Raw genomic sequence first — 12,944 nt, forward strand, 5'->3', positions numbered from 1 at the left:
GAATAGTAGTGTAAAGCGTAGAAAAAATCAAATGTCTTTATGTTGCTGCAAAATTGCAAAGATTGTGATCGAATATTAAGCAGTAGATCTTTCGAATTTTTGAGAATCCTCATCTGGTTAACACCACTGGTAAAATATATCTCATCATAATATTTTTGAAGCCCATCTTTAACTGAAGAAAGAATAGTAGTCAGTACTTTAGACAGATGTTTAGTCGAACATTTTGATGACCCAGCTATGTATCGTTCTTTATATGGAGTTTTGTGAAGTTTTGGTATCCAGTATAATGATGGTAAATTTTCTTCGTTTTATTTGATGTTGATACCAAAAGAAAGAAGGACAGATTTGTGATTTTGTAAAATTTCGTCCTTGGTAAATGATGTTAAAGAATATGTAGGATTACAGTCCCTGTAACGTAAAAGTTAACACTTTTTTCATTCGGGAATCGTACGTACAACGTTCGGGAATCGTTCGTATAGAGTTCGGTCATCGTTCGTACATCATTCGTATAGCGTCCGTACAACGTTCGTTCAGCGTTCGTTCATCGTTCGTTCATCGTATGGTAAATGTCATCGTTAGGGTTTTGTATATCGTATGGTTTATGGTATCGTTAAGCGTTTTATTTGTCGTATGGTACATGGTATGGTTTAGCGTTTCGTTTATCGTATGGTATATGATATCGTGAAGCGTTTCATCTATCGTATGGTATATCGTTTTGTTAAGCGTCTGATATATGTTAGGGTTTCATTTCATAAAGATATTTCAATTATTATTTTGAGTTAAAAAAATTTAATATAAAAAGATGCGGGATTAAAAAAAAACATTTATTAGTTTGGATTTATTGAAAGTTGGTTGCGTACTGTATATATATACCAAACAACAAACGGAAGCCCCCACTTTGGCAAGTTTTTTTTTTACCACCAGCCGTAAGAACACCTTTTATTTATATCCTTTTGTCCCCTTTTGGACTATATTAGATTTGAAAGATTGGATTGGAAACATTTCACTTGTTAATTATATATATATATATTATTATATATGTTGTTTCATACTAATTGTTTCATACGTTTAGCAATGCAAGAAACTTACTTTAAATGTACTATAACTTAATGTAGATTTCGAACTGTATACCATTTCTTACCGATAGAAAAAAAAATCTGCAACTTAAATCATTATGGAATACCCTGCTATATAAAACGAAGGGGGAAATATTTCCTTCCATCACATTTTGACATGAATACACTGTAACATGAGACCAAATACCGCGAAATAAGTCTCTCTCTTTCTCTCTCTCTCTCCTCCACCAAATATTTCCTTGAAACAGTAAATTAGATATATAATGTTCTATAAATGAGGCTTTATATGAGATACACGTTTTATATCTAAATGTATTTAAAAAAAAGACGAGACATCCATGGTATTTGTTCCCCTCAATGTCAGAGTCTGATATAAACCGAAAATTGCCAGGGATATATATAAATTCGTTGAAGACTTCTATGGTACCAGCGTCGCTTGTGATTCCTGCTGTCGGTGTTAAAACTGTTATTTTGACTGTAAAAAGTGCTTAAGTCCATGTATGCGTAAAATACAGAATTAAAAAAAATAAATCTTCCGTTTTTTATATTTCTTTGTTTTAGAGGTAAGCTTCTGGCCAAGTTTCACCAATTTTAACGCAAATCATTTACCTTAAATAACCAATCAATTGTATTCTAAAAGTTGTTGATTTGTTCTTTGTGCGAATTCATGAAATATTTGTCACTGGACGTTATGCATGCAATCGATGATCAAATACAAATCTACAGTATTTATAAACATACTGCAATTGTATATACGAAAGAGACTGAATAATATGAATTTTGATTTTTTTTACGCATATTTGAAGGATTGAAATAATCAGTTCTACAAATGGTTGTTATTGAAAGACTAAAATTTTTACAAATATCACATGCCTCTATGAAATTTCATATCGACGCACCAAACTATTTCCTTTCATCGTGCATAGCTCATTTTCCGATTCGCTTAAGGTTTTTAACGATCTTCTTACTTGTTCATTACATTCTAAAATTAAAATCCTATACAAATCGCCAAAACTTTTATTCTCAGGCTAGACAGCGTAAAAGATGAATACTGATTTGTTAGTGTACACACGGTGTTTTGAAGGCCGATATCCAATTTCTCTGAAAAAGAATTAATTTCCGCCGCAACTTAATTACGCCAATTGTTTCTTTTTTTTTGCATCTTTTTATATAAAAAACTGCAGCATTCATTCGCGCCAATAAAACAAGCATTTAATTGCGCAAATGTTATAGACTTATTTGCAAATTGTTGTTCTTAGTGCACTGAGGAGGTCCTTTGCGGTATTTATACGGACAAGTAGAAATACCGCAAAGGGCCTCCTTATTGCAATAAGAACAAAATATTGCACTAAGGACCTGATGGAATGATAGAATTGACACACAAAAAACAGGGCATATAGAAGGAGACTTTCTAAATGTACATAATTTCAAATTTTATAATCATATCTTTAGTAATTAAAAAAGTAATTTTGTGTTTTATCGACACGCGTGGTGGCCACCCTCCGTTGCTTGTCACCTGTGTAATCGATAGAAATTCATGTTCGTTCAACCTTGACCCGTTTTGAATCCGCTTGCACCGTATTTAACATGTTTATGATATTTCAATTTTCTCTGATTTTTTTCGTCTGTTTGTTACTGTCGTATTTCTGTTATATAGATACAATGGATAAGCGTGGATTCTTGAAAAAGAAACCATGAGCCCGGAGGGCGAATGGTTTGTTTTTCATGAATCTACGCTTATCCATTGTATCTATAACTTAAACTATTGTGTTCATTTCTTTTCAAAATTAAAGCCTTTTCTTAATTAGAAGGTATTGTAAGTGAATTTAAATAACTATGTTATCGTGTCCAACGATGCATTGATAAATCTCAGATCACAATTAATTGGTTAACAAAATACAAATATAACACTTTTACCTTTAAAGATCTTTATATTATCAGGCATCTGAATATTATCTGTTTTTACAAAGTAAGACATATTCGAACTTATTTCTAATAAAATTGAGAATGGAAATGGGGAATGTGTCAAAGAGACAACAACCCGACAAAAGAGCATATATAAAGTATATATAATAAGTATGTTACCGAAATTTAGGCACATCACGATTTTCTCGCATAGGAATTAGCGAACAAACATTTATAAAATTATGTAGTAAAACAGAAGAAATCATACTATATTTATACAACAAAAATTGACAAATAGAATGTAATCATTTTTGTTTCAAACATGTGAAAAAGCCAATAATAATTAAAAAAATAAACGGTAAAACTTGCTATTATTACAAAAATATCCACTATAACATGCAAAATTAGAAAAAAAACAGAATTGGGCCAACAGAGATAACACTGGGATTCGAACCTAAACCGACAAATCCCTATATTTTAACTCGTTGATTTTAAGCATGCTAACCTCACGGCTACCAACTTATACTATACGACTTCTCATTGTGCATATATAAAGGTACAACCCCTGTGTCCGATGTTCATTTATATATATAAAATAGACATCTAAGTTGTAACCCATTGGTAGCCGAGAGGTTTCATCGATGTGTTGATGTCAGTCACATATAACAGACTTCAAGGAGGGGTTCGATTCCCAGTGATGGCATATAAAAGTTACAAAAATTGAAGGTAAGTTTTTAAATTAATTCCATTAGTGAACAGAAATCAGTAAATTAGCTAATTCAAACTTAATGAAATTAGGCACACAAAGAAAACAATTGAATATAATTTGGTGAGTCCATTTCAGCGACAGATTTAGGAAGCGTTGTTTCTAGAAAAAGAATCCACCGCAAATGAATAGGCTGACGTCACGACAATGGTTTAATTTGTCTAAATATTAATTGTAACACTTTAAAGTGACTGAACAGGTAAAACAAATACTTATCAAGAAACAGAAAAAGAAGACTACTTGGAACAGCACCAGACTATGTATGAATAAAAACTCAGATCGGAATAGCATGGATGATATATTTATACATTTTGTACATCATTGTGAATAAGCAAGGAAAGCTATTAATAATGGTGCATTTTTTAAAAAGTTTATTGGGTTTTTTATTCATATTCTGTTCGAATTTTCACACAATCTGTCAAAAAGGCAAAACTAACTTTACTGAAACTTTAACAGAATGTCATATCAGTACCAAAGAGAACTCTCCATCCAAGTCACAATTTGTAAAAGTAAACCATTATAGGTTGAAGTACCGTCTTCAACATGAAGCCTTGGTTCACACCAAACAGCAAGTTATATAGTCCATATCAAGCATGACAATAAACATAAACAAACAAAACAACTATCGCTTACTAATAATCCTGACTATATGTATTACATGAACTTGTTGCCATCAGAAATGAAAATATAAATATTACAACTAACAAAAGCATATGCTTACACATGCAACCAAATATAAAGCACTAAATGATAATACCAATATGAAGCTCTCATCTATAGAACTTACAAATAAAATGTTAAGATTACAAACCGCAACAAAATAATAAAATATATAAGAAGCCAGCTGACAACATGTTCTAGAAAATTATTTGCAATTAATATTTCATTCCAAATCCATTACCACAAAACATCTTCTTGCAGTTATACTACATCTGGAAATTAGTAATAACAACACTTAACCTGTACCTTCAAAACTAATTGCTTCTTCTAAGACAAAAGCCAGATGAGATATTCATCACTTGAAGTGCTCCAGCTAGAAATAGAAAGGGGCAGGGTGCCAGTGAAGGGCAAGGCACTTTTTATGATAGGAAAAGGCACTTCTCATTTTTCTTGTCTACGTTTCTGTGTGTAACACGAGTTCACTTTTTTTTTATATGTTGTTAATAAAGATGCATAAGTTGTTGTTTTGATTATTTACTCTATCAAATTTGCATACGAAAAGTCATTCATACTACATGTTCATAAAACATGGCAATACACATTCATACATCAGATCACTATTAACCAAAAGAAGCGAAATAAACTTACTATTATTCTCCCCCCCCCCCCCCCCTTGGAAAAAGGCGTCAGAGAGGGGCGCAATTGAAGGCACCCAGGGCGTGGCTAAGGGCACCCAGGGTGCGGCGCCCTTCTAATTTGGGCTAAAGAGACCACTGTCTTCTATACATATAAGATGTAATATTCTCATATTCGAACGGCCAACTATAGTAGTCAGAGGCAGATTTAGAGAGTTTGTCAGGGGACCCCCCCCCCCCCCCCTTTCGTGGGAAAACTTTGGTTGATCATATACATGTAGTGAATCACTGAAGCATAACTGGGGCGGGCCCCCCACTGGTAGTCCATTTTGTCTAGCAGTAATCCTCAAAAGTAAATAATACGTTTTTCTTATCAACTTGATTATAACCTTGCTAACTATTACATAACTGTCAAGACACAGTATGCATGTTAAAACTACTTGCGTTGTCATAAAGAGTAAACAATCATATTCCACAAAACAAACAAAAAAGTGTTTGTATCGTTACTTTAGCTATTACAAACCATATATATATATTATCATATGTAACTATCAAGCCTCCTTCAATGATAACCCTGATTCACCAATACTACAACTAAAATCAAAAACCAGGAGAAAAAAGACACTGCTGAAGGACGCCTCCGGGTGCGGGAATTTCTCGCTGCATTGAAGACCTGTTGGTGACCTTCTGCTGTTGTCTGTTTTATGGTCGGGTTGTTGTCTCTTTGACACATTCCTCATTTCCATTCTCAATTTTATACTATATATTCTTATGCTTGGAGTGCAAGATTCCAATAAAAAAACCTATACCCACAAACCAACGATCTCAATACATGTATAAGCAGCTAAAATACTGCAAGCTTTTTAGAAAAGCTATTACTTGTTTCCTAAATGCTCGATAAAATACCTGTTTTATAACCGCTTCTCATGAGCGTAGCTATTGCTTGTTTGAAAACAAAACGAATGACGACACATGTCGTTAATGGATCGGTTGGATGGGAAATCAAAATTAATCAAAATAATTGAGAACGAATGATTTATTACTATAAATGATGACAGATATGAGAACATGAGTCGAATTTATATCAGAACTTAGATATTATTCAGATACAATAATTGTCGAAAAGCACATGTTCATGTAGCTTTCCAAAAAGCTACCCCAGCAGTAATTTCGGAAACTTCGGATGTTCTCGACACACTTCGCAACATTTCTTCTTCTTGCACTAAGCTGCCACCTTCAGCTATCCTGTCAATCTTTGAAGTGTGTATTGTGTGTAACAGTAAAGTAGGTCCGGTAGAAAAATGTCCCCTGAACTTTTTTAACTCGGTAATCAAGTTATTACATAATTTTCATAGGAATGTTAGTCCCAGGATACATTTTGCTAGGAAAACAAGTCCATAGCTAGTAAAATACGTCTGGCACTTATTTTCCCCAAGTAATAGGGGGCATAGACGTTTTTGACTAGGAATTATAATGACAAAGACATGAATTCCTAGGAAAATTAGTCTGGGGAAATAAATGTATCAAAAGATTAATGCACAACTGTTAAACCAATTATTAAAGCATAACAATTTAAAATTTCATTTTGTACATGCATTGCTTTCCCTTGTTAAATAAAGAACATGGACGTTTTTACCCAGTAATATTAATGACAATGACATGAATTCCTGGGAAAATTAATCTGGGGACATCTTGAATTACTGACATATCGGACTAAAAATACTAGTAAACTCTGTAACCATGGACTTTTTGAATTAGTAATACGTGTCCGCCGGACACATTTTACCAGAACTAATTTATCTATTACATGTGCATGATTTTTTTTTCAATTCATTAAACCCAAAAGGATTTTTTAGGTTTTTTTTTCTTTAACAATTATATAGAAACCGTAAGTGTTTTGGGAAAGTTCGGAGTGCCGATGTTTCAACATACAATGGTCACAATACCAATTTTTTACATTATCTACTTTGATATATTAAATTAATATAAGTAACTTCTTCACAAATTATTTACCAAGACCGTGACTTTCGAGGTACAACTCATCTCATCTAGATTGTTCATCAGCTCTAATTCGTGTCGATCAATGCTGACCTATACTTAGCATCAAGTGGAAAATCAGGTAAATCTATACCGCTCAGGAACTGCCTTCTAAAGTACTCTAAGACAAGTATCATCGGCATGGTAATCGTACACAGCATGTGTATCAACGTACCCATGCATATGATGACGTATTTCTATCAAATATATGCGGCTAGCTCAAGCACAGTATTTTAGCAGGAAATTATGTTTGATTATCTGAGAATACACTATCATTTTCTGTCTAGTGCTAGCTGTTGTGCATACTCATACCTGACAACTTTTCAAAATCTCCATGTTGGATTTTAAGCACAAGAGGACCTAATGCATACCTATACATGTCGTTAGTGTACTTCATTAGAACATCTATGGTTTTGAACGAGTATACCTGTGTTTAAATGTATTTTTATTACTCTGAATGCACATTTAAAAGTATTTAGTCTAAATAATTGAGTTTTATTAGGGACAGATCAACACCTCTATTGGGTGTTACCCCATAAAGCAGGAAAGTTGGGAGCCTCCTCATGGGGTTTTTGATTATGTGATTACTTGGCCGTTTTTATAGTAATTACCAGACCAAATATTTCATGATGATTTGATTATTTGATAATCTAGGACTGTATATTTGATTATCTTGTTTAAAAAAATAATTAATGATAATGTGATTGTATTGGCAAAATATTTGTGATTATGTGATTACTTGGACACCCCCATGATGGGCCTCAGTTGGTAGGCCTGCACACTACGGGTGACGTGTCAATTGCTGATGGCATATATCTTTTTTTTTCTTTTTTTTTTATTTGCAATATGACAAAACTCAGTGAATTATATGCCACTTGAGAAAAAAATATCTTCATGCATTCACATAGTGTACAACGTGCACTGCTCGGAATTAAGGGGGGATAATATTTTATCCATTGATGATCGAAGAAAGAATTGTATTGCCAGCCAAAAGAAAGTAAAACATCATTCTGAATTGTTCTTTGAAAATTAATCCGCGGTAAAGATGGCATAAGAGAAGAGAGGAAAAACATTGCATCCCCCTTTCATAAAATAAATGTAATAAATTACTTACAAAGTGACTTGTATTATTCATACACCGTAAAAATTCATATCTTCCTTTCTTTATGTAATAACAGTTATATTTTTCTTGTAATTAGACAGTGATTTCTATAATTTATATCTAGATTAATTAGTGAGTTTTATTTCACCTTATAAACCTAAACGCATAAAAAAGAATATCCCATTTTAATGTGATCGGTAAAATAGAATACAATCCTGTAAATCTTTGCAAACAATAATATTTTGTGACGGTATATAAGTCAGATAGTGCATATTTTAAGGGTTTTCTTGTCGTATAACACACCTTGGGGTATCAGGATTTCTAAAAGAAAGACCTCCATACGGTCGGTCCTTCATTTGATCAATCCTGACACCCCTCGGTTTGTTATACGACAAGAAAAAACTTAAAATATGCATTATCTATAACATAACTTCAAAAAAAATAATCATTTCGGAAGAGAATACTATCTGAAAGCTGTTATAAATAAGTAAGTGTTAGATTTTACTCTCAATATAAATAAGAAGATTTGGTATGAGTGCCAATGAGACAACTCTCCATCCAAGTCAAAATGTATAAAACGTTAACAATTATAGGTCAAAGTACGGCCTTTAACACGGAGCCTTGGCTCACACCGAACAGCAAGCTATAAAGGGCCTCAAAACATACCTTACGACCTCTTCGGACCTTTATCACAAATGTCTTTAGTACTGTTTCTGTTTTGGTACTTATTTATAAATATTTTTAGGATTTTTAACATTAATGTATATCATTTTATATTACCTGAATGGTTCTTACAAACATTTTTTTTTCTTAATTGAACAGACTACGATTTTAAGATTCTTGCTTTTTATTGATACACAAACATTTTACAGGGACGTGCCACAATATGCTTGGCCAAATCATTTGTCATTCCTAAATGTCTTGAGTAGTTAGGGTGTCTGGTATAGGTCTCATATTGATTGCTCAGCAGCTCGTATTCACGTGGGTCTATACACACCAAGATCTAGTATCAAGTGGAGATATAAGTAAGGCTATGCCGCGCAAAAATTGCTTGCTAAAGTGATCTGGGGGTAAGTAGGCATGGTAGTTGTATACAGCATGTGTTTCAACAATCCCCTAGGCCTATGATGACGAATTTCTGTTAAAGATATTCGGCTAGCTCAAGCACAGTATTTAAGTGGGAAATTATGTTTAATTATCTGAGAACTGATTTTCATTTTCTCTACTGCCTTTTGAGCATACTGCGGATGTTGATTTGCAATATGCCAGAACTTAGTGAATCATATACCACTTGAGAAAAATACCCTTATGCATTAACACAGTGTACAACGCACTGCTCGGATAGTTAAGTATAATGGTGGTATCATTTTTTACTAATAATATGACACTTTTTCATTCAAGTTTTCTTTAACACAACGTGTTGCCATTAAGCCTAATAAAATTATTATTTTACATCATGATTTATTTCAATACTGCATGCAACGGCTTAGTAGCCCTAAGTATACTTGAAATATTTCCCACTGCACATTTTCAGCAAAAATCATTCAATCAACGACTTTTAATAAGTAAAGTGCCTACAATCGTAACTGTACAGTAACCTTTTAGTTATTCTTGGTTATTTTTAAATGATCTGAGGTCAAAGATGAATCTATTAATCTATTAATGCATTTTTTTGTGGTTTAATGTCTTAAATAGTATCAGGAGTTTGTTAATCAATAGTTTAAAGGGGCATTAGCTGCCAATTCATGTTCACTGTTTCGACTCAAAATCTCGTATTTTATTTATATCATACTAAAGAAGTCTATCCAAATCACAAAAAGTCCTAGTGAAACAATTAACAATCATTATGCATGGACTCGTTATAATGTATCAACATTTCGTGTGTATTTTAGAATAGACGCATATAATTAACCATCGGAATAATCTCCAAAGAATTCCGTATATCATATGACCTGATGTAAACATAAATTTAGATATTATTACATAAGCAAGCACGTGAAATCGTACAATGACAATTTTTCTAAGTCTGTTTGATTTCATGTCATAGATTTAAAACATATGTAAATCATCGTTTTACCTGTATTTGAATGATGTTTTGTAGGCAGAATCAGTTAACAAAAGGTATCTTTCTGGTGGCCAACTAGCTTGTATAACTTTCAATGTTGACTTTTCAATGTTTTCATTTTAGTTTCTAAACATGCGTAGCCTATCCCAGTTGAGGGTTAAATTGAAGTATGCATGAATACAGATCCAAATAAGTTGAATTATTGACATGCAAGCCAATGATACATCATCGATGTTTTTGAGCTTATTCTGACAAAATCTAACCAAAACTGACTGATAATAGCAAGTATTATTTCGTAATTACGGTTTTATATAAATATTTGAAAAAAAAACCCTTTTTTGATTTTTTTTTGTCAATTTCGTAGCCAATGCCCCTTTTCAAGGCCAACCTACTGTGTTCAGAGTACTCATCATAATTAGCTTTCGTCTACAATTCACGGTATTCATTTTGGACAGTTCACCATCCGGAACGCTCTGTTTGATATCTATTTACGTTTGAAACATGTTTTATAGTTCTCAATTAGTTTACAAAATAACATCTCATATATTATGCATTTAATACGGTATACTGATTCGAACGATCAGAGAACTTTAAAACTTTAAAGAACATGTATTTCGGATTTTGAACCCTTTCTGTATATCTATTTATCAAATCATGCGGTAAAAATAATTCTCAGTTCAAACGTAATACTATTTAGCAAAACATGTAGTAAAGTGTTTGGTCATAACTTCAAAAAAAATATAGATTCAGTTCGGAAAAGAATACTATCTGAAAGCTGTTATAAATAAGTAAGTATTATATTTTACTTTCAAACATATCTGACGACCTCTTCGGACCTTTATCACAAATGTCTTTAGTACTGGTTCTGTTTTTGGTACTTATTTATAAATATTTTTCTTATTTGAACAGACTGCACCCTTTAAAGATTCTTGCGTTTTTGTCGATACACAAATATTTTATAGTGACCTGTCACACTATGTTTTCAAAGAATCAAAACCATTTGACAGACCTTTGTTGGTATATACGACATTTAGGGAACTATTTGTTCGAAATTTGGTATTGAATTAAAGTAAGTAAAAAGTAAAATAACAAAAATACCGAACTCCGAGGAAAATTCAAAACGGAAAGTCCCTTATCAAATGGCAAAATCAAAAGCTCAACCACATCAAATGAATGGATAACAACGGTAAAATAACGTTAGTTTATTCAGAATAATAACTGTACAAGTTTTAATTAAATACGGCTGGATATTACAATTTTAACAGCATAATATTGTGATATTCTTTCTGGTCTTGTATGAATTTTTAAGAATTGTAAAGATCATTGTAAATTTGTCCAATTAGAATTGAAAGTTATATAATCATTGTCCAACGTCTTAGTCACCTACGACTGTGCAAGACACATTAATTTTACGTCACAATTTCCAGTATGTATGATCTGAACAAAGATAAATTATTAGTTATAATTAACGCCTTTTTAGTTTTCATTATTTTTATATTTGTTCAATTAATACATATGTATATATCATTTATTTTTTGTTCTATGTATTGCCTCTGTATATTACAAACGAAAATGTTTTTGATAATCGATATTAATTGTTTGGAAATAACAGTATCTGTCTCCTCTTTGTAGGTTTAATATTCATTCAATTTCCAATATTCACCAGTTAAAGATCCGTATTTTCAAAGTCATTTAGATATTTATTTTCGCTTTCAATATTCAACTTTGCACTTAAGTTTAATATTCATTTGGTATTTGATTTAGCTTTCAATATTCAACTGTTGAATGTTCATAGAGTCATTTATGAAAGTATTATTCACTTGTTATGTTGATAACTATATGGGATCATTTATAATTGAACTCGGGTTGCTTGGTGAATTGGGGGCTAAGTTAAACGTCCATTGCCAAATGATGCATTTATATTCAGGACGGGAACATGTTATTGTGATATGAAACCTTATTTCGTAGATCACTGATACTATACGTGCATGTAAGTTTTCATGGTAACAAACTTATTGATGACATGCGATACTTTCCTGGCTTATTTTACTGACTCTAACAGGTTTAGTCTTATCCGTTAATAAAACGCGCGTAGCGCGGTAGCAAAAACAATCATTTTTATGTATTTGGTTGACTCGGGCGGGTATCGAACACATGCACAATATCCAGCCCTCATGGCGAGCAGGCTACCACTTATATGAGTAATGGGAATATTGTTCAAATGCAACACGGCATTTACACTTTTCAGATTTGATATCATACTTGCTTTTTACAATTTGCATTATGCAACGCTTAAATTATTAAACATTTCGAAAAATATATGTGTAAAACTGCCATTCATTCGATAATCTTTGTCTACTGACGAGGCAACATACTAGTATTATATCAGTTCTGAAAAGTTTCTTGAAGCTAAACCAAACAACAAAAGAAAAACTATGCCTTTAATGACAAGCAACAAATGGTATATAAATCCAACGCAATACTGAAATGGTTGATATCAACTCTAGACGCGTTCTAAATATTCAGTATGATAGCTGTGTTGAACAAATATAATTTAAAAAAATACAATGTACTTATGAAAAAATACGGAAAAACAAATTTGGTTTCGATACTTTTCTTGATTTCATCTATCAGTTAACCCCAAAACATTTTGTAACGTTACGTCCTCTTTGAACATCTATTTTCTAACAAAGACATT

The sequence above is a fragment of the Mytilus californianus genome, unplaced genomic scaffold, assembly GCF_021869535.1.
Source record: "Mytilus californianus isolate M0D057914Y unplaced genomic scaffold, xbMytCali1.0.p SCAF_9, whole genome shotgun sequence".
NCBI lineage: Eukaryota > Metazoa > Mollusca > Bivalvia > Mytilida > Mytilidae > Mytilus > Mytilus californianus.